The sequence below is a fragment of the Elephantulus edwardii genome, unplaced genomic scaffold (genome assembly GCF_000299155.1).
Source record: "Elephantulus edwardii isolate Elephantulus edwardi_28Jun2011 unplaced genomic scaffold, EleEdw1.0 scaffold00007, whole genome shotgun sequence".
NCBI lineage: Eukaryota > Metazoa > Chordata > Mammalia > Macroscelidea > Macroscelididae > Elephantulus > Elephantulus edwardii.
This window is the reverse complement of record NW_006399757.1, coordinates 29,178,067-29,198,190: the sequence shown is the minus strand read 5'-3', so window position 1 is coordinate 29,198,190 and position 20,124 is coordinate 29,178,067. Positions and strand designations below refer to the sequence as shown.

Below are 20,124 nucleotides of genomic sequence, written 5' to 3'. Positions count from 1 at the left end.
AGAATTGAAGGTGGTCTGGCACTTTCTCAAAAAGTTGAAAATAGAAATACTATTTGACCCAGTAATCCCACTACTCAGAATATACTCTAAAGAGATTGCAGCTGTGACACAAACAGATTTATGTGCACCTGTGTTTATTGAAACACTATTTACAATAGCAAAGAGATGGAAGCAGCCCAACTATATGTCAGTATACAAATGGACAGAAAAATTGTGGTACATTCACACAATGAAATATTACACAACATGGATGTCTGGAAGATATTATGTTTGGTGAGATATTTCAGGCACAAAAGGACAAATACTGCCTAAGATTACTGCTAAAAATAAGATTGACATGGTGGGGGAGAACAGGAAAAGAGTTGACAGATAATGAACATTGCAGTGGAACAGACAAAGGAAAGGATTGTCTCAAAGGACTTTGTGATTAGGAGTTTATATGTATGACAATTAACAATATGGAACATTAAAGAGCATTAAAAAGTGAACCAAGGGAGATGGAAAGGAAAGGGCACGAAGAAGATATGCATCAGCGAATGAATGAAAACTTGACCTTTCTGTAAACTTCCATTAAAGTCACAATATAAAAATAAAGTATGTTGGAGAAGAGTACTGAATATATCATTGACTACAAAAAGAGCAAACAAGATATATCTTGGAAAAAGTGTAGCTGGAATACTCTTGGGAGGCAAAGACAACACAGCTTTGTCTCACATACTGTGGGCTTGTTGCTAGGAGAAGCTATTCCACTGAGAGAGACATCATGCTTGGAAAGGTGGAAGGAGAGTGGCACAGTGACTGCAGAGATGGTGGAACTGATACAGGATAGGACAGGTTTCATATCTGTTGTTTGTAGGGTCACAGTGCGTCATACTTGACTATAGGATCACTTACAGCAACAACAATTATTTATTTGCTGACTTTTTCTACTACTGTCTCCCTCTAAAGGGAGGGTTGGTGGCCTAATGGGTAAAGGATTATTCTACAATCCCAAAGGTGGGCTGTTTGGATCCACCAATGTCTTCTTAGGAGAAAAATGAGGTTTGCAGCCTCTGAAAATCTGCTGACAAGTCAGCTATGAGTTATTTCCAATTTGATGGCAATGAGTTGAGATCTTCTTTCAAATATGGGAATCTTTAAAAAATATAAACTCAATGATGTTGAGAAAGACTCTTAGTGACATTGTGTGGAACTAATGAGAAGAGACTTTCCATTCTTCTGATGGGGAGTTGTTGCTGGATTAAAACTAATAGAGATATGTGGTGCTTTGGTTAGTTGTGGCCCATGCTATGGATAAATTCTTTTTCCTAGATTCATTGAATCAAGTTAAGTTCATTGAATGTGTATTATACTCTAGATAACTCTATCAGGACTTGATACTGTTTGCTTCCTGATTTTTCTTAATTTAAACAATGACTCTATGAGACAGCTGGGCATTTTTCCCTTTTCACAAATAAGGACAAAGGAACTCAAAATATCAAGTAACTCTCCCATCACCTCACATCAGCTAAGAGGCAGAGTAGGGTTTTAAACACAAATCTATGTAAATCCAAAGCCTGTGCTCTTCCTTCTGTTTTCCCTCTGCAGCTCTATGCATTACAAATAGTAAACTGTCCCTGTGAAAATTCTTTTCATGTCTTTTGCCCATTTTATAATTGGGTTATCAGTCTTTTTCTTGTGGAGGCCTAGGAATATTCTGTAAACTTTTGTTAGGAGACTCTTGTCTGACATGGTATTGCCAAATGTTTGTTCCCAGTCTGCAGGTTTTCTTTTCACCCTGTTGGAAAAAGTTTTTGATGTACCCCTGGATTTAATCTTTAGAAGGTCTCATTCATCAATGTTATTTTCTTCAGATTGTGCATTTCTGGCTGTATTTGGTAGTCTCTTTATACCATAGACTAAATCTTCTATGCTTGATCCCAGTTTGTCTCTTAAGAACTTTATGGTTTTGGCTGTACTCCCAGGTCTCTGATCTTCCTTGAGTTGATTTTTGTGTATGGTGTGAGATATGGATCCTGTTTCAGCTTTCTGCAGGTAGCAGTCCAGTTTTGCCATCAACTTTGTTGAAGGGGTTGTCATTTCCCCATTTTAGAGACTTTATTTCCTTATTGAATATCAGTTGACCATAGATAGATGAGTATTTCTGGGTTCTTAATTCTATTCCATTGGTCTATGGAAGATATCTGAATGGGCAACAGATACATGAAGAAATGCTCAAAATCTCTGGCACTAAGAGAGATGCAAATCAAAACTACAATGAGATACCATCTAACTCCAGTAACAGTGGCAAAGTTTAACACGTTGCCGCACACTTTTAATTTGACGACTGTGCTTAGAAACACATTTGCTGTCATTTGTGGCAACATGTTAACAGGAAAGCAAATAGTAAATATTGGAGAGGATGTGGAATCACAGGGACTCATATGTTGTTGGTGGGATTGATTATACAATGGTACAAATACTCTGGAAGTCAGTTTGATGCTTCCTCTAAAAGCTGAACATAGAAATTCTATATGATCCAACTGTTCTATTGCTTGGAATATGTTGTTGTTGTTGTTATGTGCCGTCAAGTCGTTTGCGACTCATAGCGACCCTATGTACAACAGCCCTAAACCCTGCTCTATCCTGTGCCGATCTCACTGCCTCTGACACACCCATCCTGATTACCCCAGTCATTGAATCAATCCACCTCATAGAGGGCCGTCCTCTCCCGCACTGTCCCTCCACCCTCCCAAGCATGATATCCCTCTCCAGGGACTGGTCCCTCCTCACAACATGTCCAAAGTATGTTAGATGGAGCCTCAGAATCTTTGCCTCCAAGGAGACACCTGGTTTAACCCTTTCCAGGACGAATCTGTTTGTTTTACTAGCAGTCCATGGTATTCTCAATACTCTTCTCCAGCACCACAGCTCAAAGGCATCAATTATCCTTCTATCCTCCCTGGTCATTGTCCAACTCTCTGATGCATAACAAGTGATTGAGAAGACCATAGCCTGTATCAGACGCACCTTAGTCTCCAGAGAGACACCATTGCTCTTCAGTACTTTGGAGAGGTCCCTAACAGCAGACTTTCCCATGGCAATGCACCTTTTAATTTCCTGGCTGCTGGTGCCAAGACTGTTGACTATGGAGCCAAGCAAACTAAAGCTGTGTACAATCTCTAATCTTGTAATATACCCTGAGAAAATGAGAACTGAGGGACAGAGACTTGTACACCAATGTTCATACTCACCATCACAAGAACATGGAAGCAGCCCAGATGTCCAACCACAGTCAAATAGATTGAGATAATATTGTACATTCACACAATGGAATACAATGCAGCACACAGGGTCAAAGATTTTGTAATTTACTACTTAACTTGGGAGGGACTGCAGAGTATTATGCCAAATGAACTAACTCAGTTCCATAAGTATAATTACTGTGTTATTATTGTTATGTGCCATCGAGTCACCTGCGACTCATAGCGATCCTATGTACATCCCTAAATGCTGTTCTATCCTATGTCAACCTTGCCATCTCAAACACACACATTCCCACCACTCAACTCACGGAAATGATCTATCTCATCAAGGGTCTTCCTCTCTTGCACCATCCCTCCACTCTCCCCCAAACATGATGTATAAAATCCATTATTATAGAATGAGTATGAGGATCTAAGTTGGGGGGAGGGTGGAAGCAGAGGGATGAGTGTGGGTGTGAGTAGTGGGGGGAATGGTAATCAAAGGGTTGTACAATTTGATGGGTGGGAGTGATGAAGGAAATGAGAAAGATCAAGTGTGAAAAACACTGTATTCAAACTTTGTAAATAAACCAGAATAAAATAAAATTTAGAGATAGAAATAAAAATAGCAAACTGTGCCTCTTTTTTTAAAATCAGTGAATAAAAAACTTTGAAAGCATTTTCTTTCTATTTAGTTTCATGCTTATTGTAAATTTGGTATTTCTACAAAGAAAAGCCCTCTATGTAGGTGTTTAGCAATATAGAAGGTGAGACTGTTGATGTCAATAAGCTGTTTATGTGTCAGCCTGTCCTCTCTTCACCTTTGAGCCATTCCTTCCTCAGCCTGGAGTCTTTGAGTCTGTGTCGGTGTCTCACTGAGAAGCTTTCTCTCTGCATCCTTTTATTTGGAAGCACTCATTACATGATGAAAGGGACCAGCATGTTGGCAGCCTTTTTGTCCCAGAGGATTTCCTTTCTACTTTGGGCAACAAATTTTTTTTTCTTCTCTCTCTCTAGTGCCCTGTGCTGTTTTTCCACTGGATTCTTGCTCAAGTTTGAAAGACAACTGTTCTGATTACCACCTCATTTTAAAAGAACACTCTCTTGTCACTCTTGATCTACCAAAACCGTGGAGGAAGGATGATTTTGCAGGGTGAAGAGGTGCTGAGGGGATAAGCTATTCTGCATTGCTAAGAAGTAGTTCAGGGTAACACAGGGAGAGGTCGGCATCGGCTGTATCACCCACAGGTCACTGTTCTCATCAGCTCAGGCAGAAAAATGTGCAGGGGGCTTGTCGAGTGTGGAAAACCATGTAGGTCCTTTGCTAAGGAGCAGACTGTGCCTGTCATTGCTTCTGAATTTGACTCCAGGCCCCCCAGGGTAGATCTATTGAAGAAGAAAACCGCTCTCTGATCAGAGGTGGAACCTGAGAATAATTTGCTCATGCTCTGCCAAACTCTCAAGTGGCCCTGCTGGGATGTCTGACAGTACAGATGTAGGGAGAGCTCAGGCCATGTGAAGTCGAAGGAAAATAAACTCATTCCTATTAAATCAATAGTTTTAAGTCCTGTTAATGGCAGTTTGCAGGAAACTTGAATAGATTATTGGCAAGCGGTAGGCAGCCTTTTAGTCACTGTTTCCAGTGTAGAATTCTTTGAATTGTAAGACATTAGGACTATAAAGGACTTTAATGATCACCTCGTCCCACCCCATGAATATTATAGATTTTAAGCACGAAATTAGGAAAGACTCTGACTTGTCTGAAATGTATATATAGCATTAGAGTCAAGACTTCTGATCTTCTGTAACATCATCTTTTTGTGGTTTCATATCTGATGATATAATGATCAAGTATGAATCTTGTTTTTCCAAAAAGTGTTCACTCGATAACAATCTCTTTTTGTGGTGGCATTGTGCCTTCGAGTCAGATGCCACCCATAGCTGACTTCCAGCAAGCTTTCGGAGGCAGTAATTTGCACAGGATGAAACTGCCCTTCCTTTTCTCATGGAGTAGATGGGAGTAGATTTGAACCACATGCCTTTGGGATTGTAGTGCAGCGTCTTACCACCGGGCCATCAAAGCTCCACTTTTGAGAAATCAGGAAATTGGAAACCCCTAGATTTTCCCAAAATGCTGTATCTACCTAGTTTTATACACGAGAGGCATGGCCGTAATCAAGACACTTTGACTGTTATGGTCACAATGGTAATAATTATTGACTCTGTTTTGACAGCTGCCATTAAAATTCAACCTAAGCAAGTCTCTTTGTTTTGAGAGCAAGCTCATTACGTTGTTGTGTTCTGGTTTGTTTTTTTTTTTTAAATTAAGCCTTTTTTATAAGTGGAATTCTCATAGAAGTTTAGCACAGGAGCATGTGAAAGGGAACTGGTGAAGAATGAATCAGACTGTATGATACATGAATTGATCATAAATTTTTTAACACATTTGTGTTTGTTATTTATGTTTTAAGGTCATTCTAAGGCAAAACTATATTTTCTATAGGAAATTTAGGACAACTAAAAGGCTAAGGTTGTCAAGGTTTCATCTTTCTAAGAAGGTCTATACATCAGCCTGTGAGAGTATCTCAAAAGTTAACAGTTTCCCTTTCAAAATGTTTCCTTTTAATGATTGTTTCTTAAAAAATGTTGAGGTGGTGTTTTTTTTTGTTCTTTGTTTTTCTTTTTATATCAACTGGATATTTGAGCTAAACCAAAAATTATGGAAAGAAATGATACAAACTTTTCAATGTCATAAGCTTTATTCAGCTTGGTAATATCTTAGCTGAAAATATTTTTGAGGTAGCTTTATGCAGATTCATGAACTTAAAAATGTATGGTTTTACCATTCAGGTAACAAAGGGCACTTGATGTTCTGAAAACAATTTCTAAGTGGAGGCACTATACTGAGTGAATATTCTCATGAGTATGAATATAGCATTTCAGATTTCTTTTGGCACAAGAAATATTGTTGCCATCTATGAACGTATTTCACTTTTGACTAGCCTCTGTGGGTAGTGCCTATTGTGATGTGCACTAATCTCAGACGTGGCCTGCCTTCCATTAGTTTGGAAGCGGAGCTAGCAGTCAATTTGAGAAGATGATGTTATGAAGTATTCGTGCACTAAATCAGTGCATGAATGCTGAACAAGGAAGTGCAGATGATAGTGTCTGGCATCTATGAGGATATGCTTAATGTTCCATTTCAGCTTTTTGCTATGAAAGGTGCCAGCTCCAGCTGTTACATTATACAGGCTTACTGATGATTGGAATACGTAACATCACTTTTGACCTCTTAATACATCTTTCCCCAGGATCCTTTTTCTAGATTTCCCCTAGAAAGTTCGTTTGTAATTCTTGTTATATTAAACTGCTTCTCAGGGGACAGATGCCAATATCTAGCATTTAATCAGATTTATGCGACTTTCAAAAGCCTTGTAGCATTATATTTTGTGGGCTTATGAAATTTGATCCTAAAATATATTAAAACTATGTCTCTGTTTAATATGTATTTGGCTTTTAATCTCTGAATATTAGCCTTAATTCTGCACATGTGGCCCCAGAGCTGACTTATATTCCAATAATGTATTTATCTATGGCATCTGAAAATTTTGTGCAGAAATACAAAATAAAGTGAAATCACATGTTGCACAACAGGGATGAAAATTGTTGTTGTCGTTAGATGCCATTGAATTGACTGGACTCATAGCAACCCTGTAAACAGTGGATCTGAACCTTGCCCTGTGCTGTACCATCTTCACCATCTCTGATATTCTCGATCCCATTGTTACGGTCACTGTCTCAATCCGTCTTGTTGAGGGTCTTCCTATCTTATGCTGACTGTCCACCTTTACAAACAGTGTCTTTTCCCAAGGACTCCTAACAATATGCTTGAAGTATGTGAGATCATGTTTCACCATCCTTGCCTGTAGGGAATATCCTAGTTGCACTTTCAATAAGACATACTTGTTTGTTCTTTTGGCAGTCCATAGGATATTCAATATTCTTCTCCAACACCACTCAAAGACATCAATTCTTCTCCTATCATCCTTGCTTATTTTCCAACTTTCAGATGCATAGAAAGTAATAGAAAAGATCATGGCTTCAATAAGATAGACATTAGTCTTCATAATCTGACATTTTTTGTTTGTTTGTTTCTTAGCTCCTTGGACAGGTCTTAGACAGAAAATATTCCCATGCAATACAGCTTTTGATTTCTTGACTCTTGGTACAAAGAGTGTTGATTGTCGATCTAAGCAGGATAAAATTGTTGACTACTTCAGTCTTTTCTCCATCTATCATGATTTTGCCTGTTGACCCAATGGTGAGAATTTTTGTTTTCTTGATGTTGAGATGTAGTCTGTATTGAAGGCTGTAGTCTTTGTTTTTTTGCAGGTAGTCTTTCACTTGAGTCCTTTTAGCTTTCAGCAAGTAAGGTTGTGTCATCTGCATGAGGGTTGTTGATTAGTCTTCCTCTGGTCTTCATGTTCCATTCTTTTACATGAAGTCCAACCTCTCCCAGGATTTGTTCAGCATAGAATAAACATTTAATTTACTTTAATTTTGCTTTACTTTACTTTAGTTTTGATAAACATGCCATTATGAAGTATAGGTTATAAGTTTACCCTTTGTTTCATAATTGTTATTGATAATTTCTTAAATTCTATCCTGAGTTGAGTTTGATATGAGATGAGATATACCATAGGAAAGGATCTGTTTGTTGCCTTTAGGAAGTTTGGGGTTCCCCTCCACCACTATAGGCCTCAAAAACTCCCCGCAAAACAAAAACAGCCACCAAGAAACTCTCAGTGCTTTAGAGTCAGGGTCTATTTATAGATGACCATCCAGGGGTTTTTAAGAGGCAGTAAATCACATAAGAGGATATTGCCCATCTTTCTCATCTTAAGCAACTAGTGAATTTGAGCCACGTTTAGGATTTGTATTGCTGCTGTCTATATACTATGCCACCAGAGTTCATAAACCAGACAATCTAAATACCACAAATGCAATGTCACAACTCTGAGGATCCCTACAGATTTAAGGGAAAACACAACTGAAGCCAAGGAATCCAGGTTATTGATCTCATTCACTTCAGGGCAAATTTAACTGTTATGACATTTAACACACCATAGCTTTCATAAACACATTTAACACACCACAGCTTTCATAAACTATCTTTAACTGTGAACATAGTTAAATGAAAATGCATTGGTTTGCATTGTGCAAGCTAAGTATGGTTTCAGTTGTATTTGTTTGTTCTGTGGGTAGCAAATTTTGCTTGGGTTTCACCATATCTTTAATGTGGTGGGGAAAGGTGAAAATGTGAACTGCAGATTAGTGGGCTAGGACCAGTGGACCCATGTGTGCCTTACTGGATAATTAATTTATCCATCACTGCCATTGAGTTGATTCCAACTTTGTAGGTCAAACTGCCTAGAGGATTTACAAGGGTGTCAATCTTTGTGGGACCAGAATACCTCATCTGTATTCAGAGGAGTGCCTGCCTTTGGTTAGCAGCCCAGTACTCTGTCCACTGCACAACCAGGCCTCGGCCCTCACCAAGGAGACTAAGCAGGGCACAGCAAGTATTTCCCTTTGTAAAGCGGCCTTCAAACTGGTTCAGTTCAGTTAAACTCCCTGCAAAGAATTTGCATTTCTAGCGCAGGTATAAGGAATCAGAATCTACATCTTTAACAAGATCTCCAAGTGATTCTTAAGCATGCCAAAGCTTCTTAGAAGACTCACCTGGGGATCTTGTTAGAATGTAGATGCTTATTCAGTATAGTTGGAGTGAAAACACAATTATCAGCAAGGGAGGGGAGGCGTTGAACCAGAAGAAACCAATTCAAAGCCCTTTTTGTAACGTAAGCAGTTTCTGCACAGCCCACTCAATTTTAGGCTGCTTTCTCTCGTGGTATAAAGGAGTCCATTGCTGACTCCAGTGGCACTTTTTTGGCATTTTTGAGTCCACAAATAGCTACAAGGAGAAAGAAGACATTTCTCTTGCCATGCTGTTCACAGCCTGGGAAACGTGCTGGTGGGTCTATTGGCTTCTTGATGCCCCAACTTGATGGCAGTGAGTGAGTAAATTTGTTTTTGCGTTTTTGTATTGTGTGTGCTTGTTTGTTTTTTTTTTAACAATTTTAAGCCAGCTCTGCCAAATTTAACTTTATCCTTGTGGTTAAGTGGAAATGAATCAGGATTTATATGTAAGCAATTAAGAGAGCCCTGATGAATCCGTCTCCTTCAAAAGCATTGCACTGCTAAGGCAAAGACACATAGTTCAAATCCAGTAGTTGCTCTGAGGAAGAAAGATGGGCAGCCTCATCCTATTTGCTTAACAGTCTCTAAAAACCTACTGAAGGGTCACCTATGGGTTGGTGCCAACTCCGTACACAATACAAGTTTTCAAAGACCACAGGCAGTTAGTGTGTTTGAAAACATTGGAGACAAAGTTTATCGTGTACTGTCGAGTCAGAACCTCCCTACAGCTGACTCTCCAGTGGGTTTTCAGAGGTTGTAAATAACAAGGGAGGAGGTTGTTACCTTTCTGCAAAGGAGCAGCTGGTGGACGATAACTGCCTTGGCAGAATCTTTGCGTTGGTTGTACAATGATAATACTGATTGACAAGTCTTCTCCAAACAAAATAAGGGACCTCTGGGGGGCACAGTCTCTATGTAGTGAATTGTGCAGTGAACCCAAAGGCAGTGGCCCTTTGGTGGTTCCAATCCACCAGAGAAAGTTGGGCAGTCTCCTTGTGTCCGGTTTATAGCCTCTGACAACCCTCTGTGGGGTGGCCTGTGAGTTGGTTCCAACTACACAGCAATGAGTTTGAGAAACAAATTTCTATTTTTGTTTCCTAAAGTTTAAAAATAGAGAAATTTAGTGTCAAAGAATACCACATTTCAGATCTAGATGTAATTATTTTCCATTGGTGTTCCTTTTCCAGTGCTGAAGTTTTGTCATTCCACTCTATTTGTAGTCTAAAAATTTGTAATCATTTAAAGTGATGGTTTTTAACATCCAGAATTGACTTACTCACTTCTCTCTGTATTATTGAAAGTCTCCTCTGTCTTTTCGTCAACTCTATTCAGATTTCTGTTGTATTCACTTGCTCAGGGCCTTGCTCACAGTAGGTCAACTCTTGCCTGCTCTTTGCACCCATAACATATGAAATTCAAATAAGCAACAGATGCATCTTTACAATAATTAAGACCCAGATATTTCATGGGATATGAGTCTGAATGGACTCACTGGCCTGTGTTTTGTTTTATCTGAAATTGAAATTTCACTGGTCACAGTGCAACAGGCAAGAAAATAATTTAAAAACAACAACAAAACCATCTGAAAAAAACAAAACCCTTACCATTTCTCTTAATATTAAAAAAAAAACTTGTTATTTATGTCTAGAGAAATAGTTTTAAGGAAACACTTATCAGGTTGAAATCCTTCAGCTGCTGTCGTTTGCCTCCATCCAGCAATCTATAGCCAAGTTTCACTTTTCATGACATGATAGGACCTTCTGATCTTTTATCTAGCAGCACCTTTTCAAGAAATGAAAAGGGAAATTTTAACTTTTAAACTTTAACTGCGTTTCTACTAGGTTTGCTCTGAGTCATGGGCCTTAGTTCTCCATCATCTTTCCATCTTTACATGATGAGCTGAATGAAAGTATTTTCCCTTGTTGTCATTAGGTGCTATTAAGTCAAATATGAATCATAGAGACCCTATGAACAGCCAACTTGAAACGTGCCCTGTCCGGGGCCATCCTCATCTCTGACACTAAAGCCCATTGCTGAAGTAACAGCTTATTTGGGCTCTGTGTCTAATTTTCCCTTTAAAAGTGTCATAGCAGGAAAGCTAGCATGCAGGCGTTACAAGACTCATGGACACACCTGAGTGAGTAGTGCAGGAACTTCCAGGTGTTCCTTCTTAATAACCTTTTACTCTAACAAATAATGTCAGGTGCCGTGTGAGTTAAGTTGAAAAGGACTGTGAGGACCAAGTGCCTCACCTGGAGACAGACATCGTTAAAGCCATAGGCACATGTTTTCTGCAATCTTCCAAAACATGCACACTCATGGCCTTCTTGACTATTTGCACATGCTGCTCACAAGACTGGAAATGTACTTCTGGGACAGTCCTCATATTTTATATTTTAGGGCATTATGTTTATCGTAAGAGTACAGAATGAGGGTTGCAGAGTGGATTATATTTGGGGATTGGGGGATGTGTGTGAGGGATTGCATACCAATGAGGGAGTTTTTCTTTTGCGTTTGAAGGAGAGGAGCAAATGGGGCGTGGGGGTGGGGGGAGCGGGAAGAGGGGTGCAACAATGAATGAATGGAATTCCAAAATCTCTGTAGATGTTCATTGAAATGAAAAATAAACACATTAAAAAAAAAAACTAGTCCTCCTGTCCTTAATTATTCCTAATTTTCGCCACATAGGCCAATCCCAGATGATCCCTTCCTCCTTTCATGAATAAACATGATCCTTTCCTTTTGAAAGGGTAACCTTTTAAAAAACCCTCAACCCTCTAGTGACTAAATGCTACCTTTTCCTCACCACCAGCATCTTTAAAAGGATCACTTCCTCCTTTGTTGAAAGTCATGGGCTCATGGTGCCTCCACTGTTTATATTTCCCTTTACAACTTATTTTTCCTAATAAAACTTTTTTTTTAATATAAAAGCTTGCACTTCTGTTTTACTATTCTTGTTAACAAGAGCCCAAATTTAAAGAGTACAGTGGAGACATTTTCTTGACCATCACATTTAGAGAGTATTCTGGCTACAACGTTTTTGTTGTTGTGCCTTCTAGTCACCTGTGACTCATACAACAGCTGAGCCTGCCCTGTCTGAGCCAGTGTCACTGACTCTGACACACCTACCCCATTACCCCAGTCACTGTGTCAATCCATCTCATCTGGGGTATTCCTCTTCTGTGTTGTCTCTCCACCCTTCCAAGCATGATGCACTTCTCCAAGGACTGGTCCCTTCTGGCCACATGCCCAAAGTTATGTGAGATGGACCTTTACAACCCTTGCCTCCAAGAGGAAACTATTATATGGTTGTTTGCTAAATGTTATAATTAAATATTGTTAAGTTTCTTGGTATCTCTGAGTCCCTTAGGGTCCAGAACAATGTTTAATATCGATCTTACTTTTGTTATCACTAGTGCCAAATATAATACCATACCTGTGAAATTCTTTGGTGCGTGAACATAGTACACATGAGGGGATGGTACACAAATAGTTGGTACCCTATGCTCTGCATACATGTGCTATTACTTTCCATGTATGTCCTGGAGGCTATTAAATAGCTATCCTGATATTCATTTACTCTAACCCAAAGTTGGCCACTCTCAGGAAGTTGGAATCCATTTACAAGTTTCTCTGCTGAAGAAAGATGGACAATCTCCTCGTGTGAGATTTAACAGCTTCTCAAAGCTGAAGGGAAACTGGAGGGTGAGCTATGAGTCAGTTTTCAACTTGAAGGCAGAAAGAGACTTAATATAGATTCTTCCTATTGTTATTTAGAACAATGGTGGCCTAGTGGCAGGAAGTGGTGCTGCAATTGCAAAGTCACATGGTTCAAATCCACTACCCGTTCTGCACGAGAAGGATTGGTAATCTCTCATTTGATTAACTGCCTCTGAAAACCTACTGGAGGGTCAGCTGTGGGTCAGTTCCAACTCAATGGTACACAACCACAACAAAATTATTATTTAAGCCTTTTTAGACTACTGGTCATGCCTGCTTTTTCTGCATATGACTAGAATTCTCCTTGTTTTCTCAATGTCACATTTCTCATGCTTCCTTCCTTTCCATCTCTATATATGAGCAAATTCCCATCTTCTGTGTTTTCTCTCTTAAAAGCTTTTCTGATAACCAGCTATTTCATAACACCTTTTAACTCTTTTGCCACCTCTCTTCACACTACATTATTGTGTGATTTTTCTCATTCAGTTATTGAGATCAGTGTTTTAAAATTGTAGTGGGTCATAAAATAAATTTTGATTGAAAACCTTTATTTAAGCATCGTAAGCCCAGCAAGGCTGAGGTTTGCCTTGCGTCTCTCCTGATGCCCAAATATCAGAGAGAACAGCTGTTCAGAATGTTTTGCAGAATTTAATTTACAAGCTAAAATCTGGATAGATTTGTAGGGATGAAAAGGGTCATGTAGGAAGACCATTTCTTCAGATCCCTTATTCAATGGCAGAGAAATAAGGAAAAGACAGGCTCTTGGCCCTTAATCACTGTACTTTCTACCGACAAGTCAAGACATTGCTGTCAAATCAGAACTGATTGCTAGCTTACCCTCCAGTGGGTTATCAAGGCTGTCAGTCATGTGGAATGAGATCGCGAAGCTCCTGCCCGGCCTCCTGAGTCAGGACATGGGTCAAATGTGACATGTCGTTCTATCTTTCACCACTGATTAGCTGTAGGAAAATGTCTAGCCATAGTAATTCTGGTATTTATGCTTATTACTTGTATGTTTATTCTGCTTTTTAATTTTATGAATAAAAGATTTGAAGTAGAAAAAATACTATTCCCCTGAAAGTTGAAATTCTAGATGAAGAATATGTGTGTGGTAGAGTGTGGATCACAGGCAAACCAGATTGCCTCATGAAAACAGGCAGAATAAAAGCACCCTCAACACATAGTAAGAAGTCATTCCTCTACATTTGCAACTTAGGCCACCAGAGCTCCCAGCAGTTATTCCAAGCATGGCTTAACACTGTTTGGCACGAATTTATTTCTTTTTGTCATAACTTATCTATTTATTTAAACATTAAGATAACTTGCAAACTTGTTCGATTAAAAGCATGTGCCTCTTACTTGAGAAAGGACTTCAGGGATAAGGAGTCTAGCTGTAACCAGTATATAGTTCATCAGATCGGTGCTTAATTAAATTGGGCAAACTCTGGTCTAATCAGTAAGGAGTTTTGCTGTCAAACCCAAGGCAGGCATTACAAATGAAATAAATACAGGCAGGCTGTCCTGAATCATGAACTAGACCCATTTCTAAGACTGTCTCTGAGTTGAATTTGTGAGCTGGAACGCTGTGTAAGGTTCTTATTGAGGCTTACTTTCATGAAAGAGGGAATATCTCTGACCACATTTTTAGGGAATTGAGGTGCTAATAACCCAAAGGTAAATTCTTCATCAAGTGGCTGCAAGGGAGAAAGATGGACAATCTCCTGTACTCTTTACAGCTTTTGCTTTGCAGTTCTTACTCCATGGCAATGAATTTGAGTGAAGGTGAGTGATTATGAGAAGTTGCTGTTGGTATGGAGTATTTCACTGATTTTAAAGTAAGGATAAATTTCCATACTGTTAAAGAACAAGTAAGTTGGCTGTAAGCCTGACTTTAGTAACTTTGTGTATGTGTGTATTTTTTAGTAAGCTTTTAGAGTGTTTGTTTACCTAATTGGCTTTGCTTATCTGAAGTTCAAATTTAAACTGTTATCTTCAATATGGATTGAAGCTCAACATCAAGAAAACAAAGATTCTCACCACTGGGCCAATTAGCAGCATCATAGAGAAGAGATTGAGGTTGTTAACAATTTCAACTTGCTTGGTTGCACAATAACAAACACTGTTAGCACTAGCAGTCAGGAAATCAAAAAATGAATTGCACTGGGAAAATCTGCTTTCTGGGACCTCTCTAGAGTGCTGAAAAGCAACGATGTCAATCTAGAGGCTAAAGTGTGTCTAATCCAGGCCATTGGAAGCAAGAGTGGCATCTACTTCCTAAACAACATGCCTCTGGAAACTATGAACTTTGAAAAATGACAGTAGTTCTAGAATGGCTTCAGATCTTTTGTTCATAATGTCACTATAACTCATGCTCTACTCTATGGCAATCAACAACAGTAATCCAGGCCATTGTCTTGGCAATTACTTGCTATGCATCAGAGAGCTGGACAATGACTAAGGATTACAGAACAATAATCAATGCCTTCTAATTGTGGTGCTGGACAAGAGTCCTGAACGTACCATGGACCACCAAGAAAACAAATACGTGTCTTAGAGAAGGTGTAGCCAAGTTTCTCTTTGGAGGCTAGGATTTTGAAGCTCCGTTTCACATACTGTGACACATGGCCAGGAAGGAGTAATCCTTGGAGAAAGACATCATAGTTGGATGATTGGACAGTGCAGGAGAGGAAGACCCCACATGAGATGGATTGATACAGTGACTAGGACATTGGGGGTAGGTGTGTTAGAGTCAGTGAGAGTGGCGCAGGACAGGCAAGCTTCAGAACTGTCATATATAGGGTCTCTGAGTCATAGGTGAGTTGGTAGCATAACAACCACCACCACCATCTGTGTTTTATCAGGAAACTCCACATCTGAGCAATTTGACCAGTACATAAACATATAAATATAGAAATTTCATTAAAGAAAATGTTTGGAAGCAATTATCTTGGAGAAAGTGCAGCCAGAGTACTCTTTAGAATCAAGGATGCTGAAGCTTCATCTCACTTACTTTGGGCATGCTTTTAGAAGGGGATACTGGAAAGGTGGAAGGTCCGTGAAGGAGAGGAAGACCCTTAATGAGATGAATTGACATAGTGACTGCAGCAATGGGCTCAAGTGTGTTGGAGATAAGGATGTCACAGGATAGGGCAAGTTTCATATTTGTTGTCCATAAGGTCTATGAGTCATGGTTGACTCCATAGCACCTAACAACCACCAAACCCTCCATTGGGGTTTTTTAGCTATAAATCTTAAAGGGACCTCCTAAGGTGGATTTGATAGTTTCTAACCTTTCAGCTAGCAGTCGAACATGTAAAACACCACACTACCAAAGCTTTTTATAAATTGATTAGAAACACAAACTCATTGCCATGTAGTCAGAACCAGCTCATAGCTGACCTTCTACTGGGTTTTGAGAAGCTAACTATAAATCGTGTGGCAGGAGATTGTCCATTTTTCTTCCTTGGAGCTGCTGATGGGTTTGAACCACCGAAGTAGTAAGGCATTTGGGTTTAGTAGCACAAGTCCTGTAGATTATACCATCAGAGCTCCCTAGATATTGTAGTTGTTAAGTGCCATGGAGTCAGAATCAACTTACAGTTGACTCTCCAGCAGGTATTAAGAGGCTGTTAATAGCATCAGAGGAGATTTTCCACCTTCCTTCCATGAGCATTCAGGGGATTTGAACCTCCTGCCTTTGTGTTCACAACACAACACAATTCCTTACCATGAGGCCACTCAAATCCTGTTGATCATAATTCACAAGTCATGAAATAGTGGTCTTCATCCTACCTCTTCAGGAAAATAGGAGAATTTCTAACTTCATTTGTTGGATTGTAAAATGTCAAATTCTTTTGAATTGTATATCCTTTTTTAAAAATTGAAGCATAAATAGATTTTAGTTCATTAGTTCATATCTGTTCAACAAGGTCAGATACAAGAGCAATATCTCAAAAAGGATTAAAAATGAAGGTACTCTGACTGAACAAATCAGGCACAACTGTGATGACCTGCCCAATTCTATTTGAGTTCTTTCAGTAGTTTGTTGCCTTGACAATGACTGGTCTGGTTGGTAAATTTGTAGATATGTGGTCAAATAAAAGTTAACAGTGCTTGGATTTCACTTAGGCCTGTTCTCATGTACATACTAGACACAGTGATCATTTCCTGACAGTTTTAACATTTGTAGAATATATATTCCATGTGGTGTGATAGGTTAGTTTTCAGAGTTTCCTGCAAAGATTAATAATCCTGAGTGTATTAATATTGTTTTTAAAATATGAACAGTATAATTAGAATAGTTTAGTCTTTTACCTTATGAGTTGCTACCTCTTTAGTAAGACAATAACATCTTTTACTGAAATTACTTTCTTTCCTCTTTTTAAATGACCTTAATTTTTCTACTCTATCATTATAATAGGGAATAGTGGTGGCTCAGAGGGTAAGGAGCTGGGCTACCAGTCCAAAGGCATGTGGTTCAAATTCACCAGCTGCCCCACAGAAGAAAGATGGGTAATTGATAGCAGTTTATAATTTATAAAGTCAGCTATGATTCTATTCCCACTTGACTGTACATAATAACAAATTTAAATTTAAATTAATTAAATTTCATAACAATTTAGACTTGAAGTTTCTCAAAATTCTTGCAGATCTCTATTTCAAAGAACATCCAGTTGGAACGAACCCCTAGCTGACCCTCCAGAAGGTTTTCAGAAGCAGTAAATTGCACGAGAAGAGACTGGTCATCTTTTTCCCACAAAGTAGCTGGATTCAAATCTCTGGCATTTGAGATGGTAGCATAGCTCCTTTCCACTAGGCCACCAGAATTCTTCAGATCTCTAGACTCAGTATAAAAGAGACCCTGTGATCAGGTTCCAAACTCAAAACACACTGCTGTCAAGTTGGTTCTGAAGCCAGAGCAACCCTCTCAGGCGTTTAGGAGTTTGTAAATAGCTTAAGGAAGAGACTTAACTCCTTCTCCAAGGAGCCTCTGCTGGATTCCTAACAGCAGAGATGTGCAGCCTTGGTCTTAGCACTGCAATTACTGGTAACCAGAGCTCCTTGTGACCCGTCACATCCTTTAAAGCTCCAAGCAGCCATCAGCCCAGGACCAGGCTGCCTGTAGCCTCTCTGACTTTGCTTTGGATTGGACTAGTCCTTCTATTTAACTGTTCTCTTGCTTTGCTCATGTTGATCTGACTTGCCTAAGAAAGTCTTTGCAGTGACCCTCTTTCTTGACCCACCTTGGAACCTGGAGCTATTTTGGGTCTAGTCCTTCAAGCCTCAAGCCAATGATGTCACTAGAGTTGGTATCACTCAGGGTGGTAACTCAATCTCCTCCCATCTCCCATGAACTTCTTCCCTTACCAGGCCATACTGAATCTGTAGTTGTATTTTAATCATATAGCAATGTATGATAAACTTTCTCCCATACCAGGCCATACTGAATCTTTAGTTGTTTCTTAATCGTATAGCAATGTGTGATAAAAAGTTTTAAACAGAATCCATGTATTATTTCTTAGATTATATGAATATTTACAAAATTATTATGTGAAATCTTATATTAACTACATACTAATGGAACAGAAAGCTTTTTAAGTTTTCTCCTTTTTTTACCTTTACTATTTCATTCTCAAAAATGTTACTGTTACAGGCTCATAAGTACAATTTACTACTATAATGCAGATAAAATACCAGAAAATTCAGCTTCAGCAACAATTGTATAATCAAGTGATTGGATATGTCACTGTTATTGAATAATAATAGTGACAACTCTACCCAGAGCGCTCTCCTTACCTCACTGCTGCTCAGTCAGAACACACTCACAGCTTCATTGAGGTTCTAAGGTTGTAAATTAAAGAGGAAGAGATTGTGCATCTCTTTCCCTCAGAGCTACAAGAAGATTAAATCCACCACAGACACATGGCCTTTGGGTTAGTAGCACAATTCTCTATGGACTATGCCAGGTGCAGAACTTCCCACAACACATTTAAAAGTTCAGAATTTAAGTTATCTGAGAGTTTTAGCTTAGTAGGCAATGTTGTTATGTGCTGTTGAGTCACTTGTGACTCAGTGATCCTATGTCCAGCAGCTCTATCTACAGCCAATCTCGTTGTCTTTGACACACCTACCCTTACTTCCCCAGTCACTGAGTCAGTCCCTCTCATCCAGAGTCTTCCTTTCCTGTCCTTCCACCCTTTCAAACATGATGTCCCTCTCCAAGATCTGATACCTCTTGGCAACATGTCCAAAGTATGTGAGATGGAGCTTCAAACTCTTTGCCTCCAAGAAGCAGCCTGGTTTCATTCTCTCGAGGATACCCTTTTCTCTTAGCCGTCCATGGTATGTTCAATGTTCTTCTCTAGCACTGCAACTCAAAGACATCTGTTCTATCATCCTTAGTTATTGTTCAGCTCTCTGATGCATAGCAAGTAATTGCGAAGACCATGGCTTGCTGATACATATAACCTTTCTTTGAGGATCTTCTCTTCTTTTGCTGACCTTTCCTCTTCTAAGCATGATGTCTTTTTTTTCTCCAAGAATTGGTGTCTCTTGACAACATGCCTGAAGTATGTGAGGCAAAGGTCCACGATTCTTGATACCAAGGAGCACTTTGGTTGCTTAACATGAGCAAAATAGTTTTTACAGGTTACCTTCCATAGGAAAAAAAAAGGTGATTTATTGTGTTATTCTTTTTATATATAGAATGTTATACATTTTATATAGCTTAGTTTTATTTTGTAAAGATATTATCTGATGCTGTAAGCATAATGAATAATCAAAAGTGAAACATCACAATTCAGATTATTCCTTCAATAAAAGGAATATCAGTTGATTCTGACACAGTCATGGTTATTTCAAGAAAAAAAAGCTTTCACTCTTTAAGAGTTTTGCTTCCTTGTAATCAAGTATACATTTTTAAGTATATTCTGAGGTGATTAAAGTAGATGATCTTAGAAAAATTTTGCAGAGGATCAGTAGGAACTCATTATTTTAACAGTTATTTTTAACATGAAGTATTTACTTGAAGCTCCAGTGATAATAACTTTGCTCCATTTTTTTAAAAGCCTTTATGTCTTTAATTAGGTTTAACTTAAAAATAATTTTACCAGCTAGGACTTGAACTTTCAATCAAGTTTTCTTAAATGCCAAAATAGTGCTTGCCCTCCTTTTTTCTTCAGGTGACCGTTATGGTTATGCTTATTGTTCCTGGTGTTAGTGAATCAAAGCACCCAGCTGAGAAGTCTATGTGTTTGAAAGTGTCTAACTGTGTAAATGAGATTCCACCTGGCTTCCTGCTGTCCAATCTCCTTGACTGAGCTTTGTAGAGAATGTATTTAGTAGCCTGTCTCTGAACTCAATGGTACAGCTGATGATGTGAAAAATGAATGTCATAATAAAATAATCTAGGGCTTATTGA

General features: G+C 38.9%; 1 protein-coding gene across 2 annotated transcripts in view; it reads left to right on the top strand.

Annotated features, from left to right (window-relative positions):
• PRKG1 (protein kinase, cGMP-dependent, type I) overlaps window positions 1–20,124 on the top strand; it is a 1,522,098-nt gene that overhangs the window by 929,820 nt on the left and 572,154 nt on the right. The window lies entirely within an intron of this gene.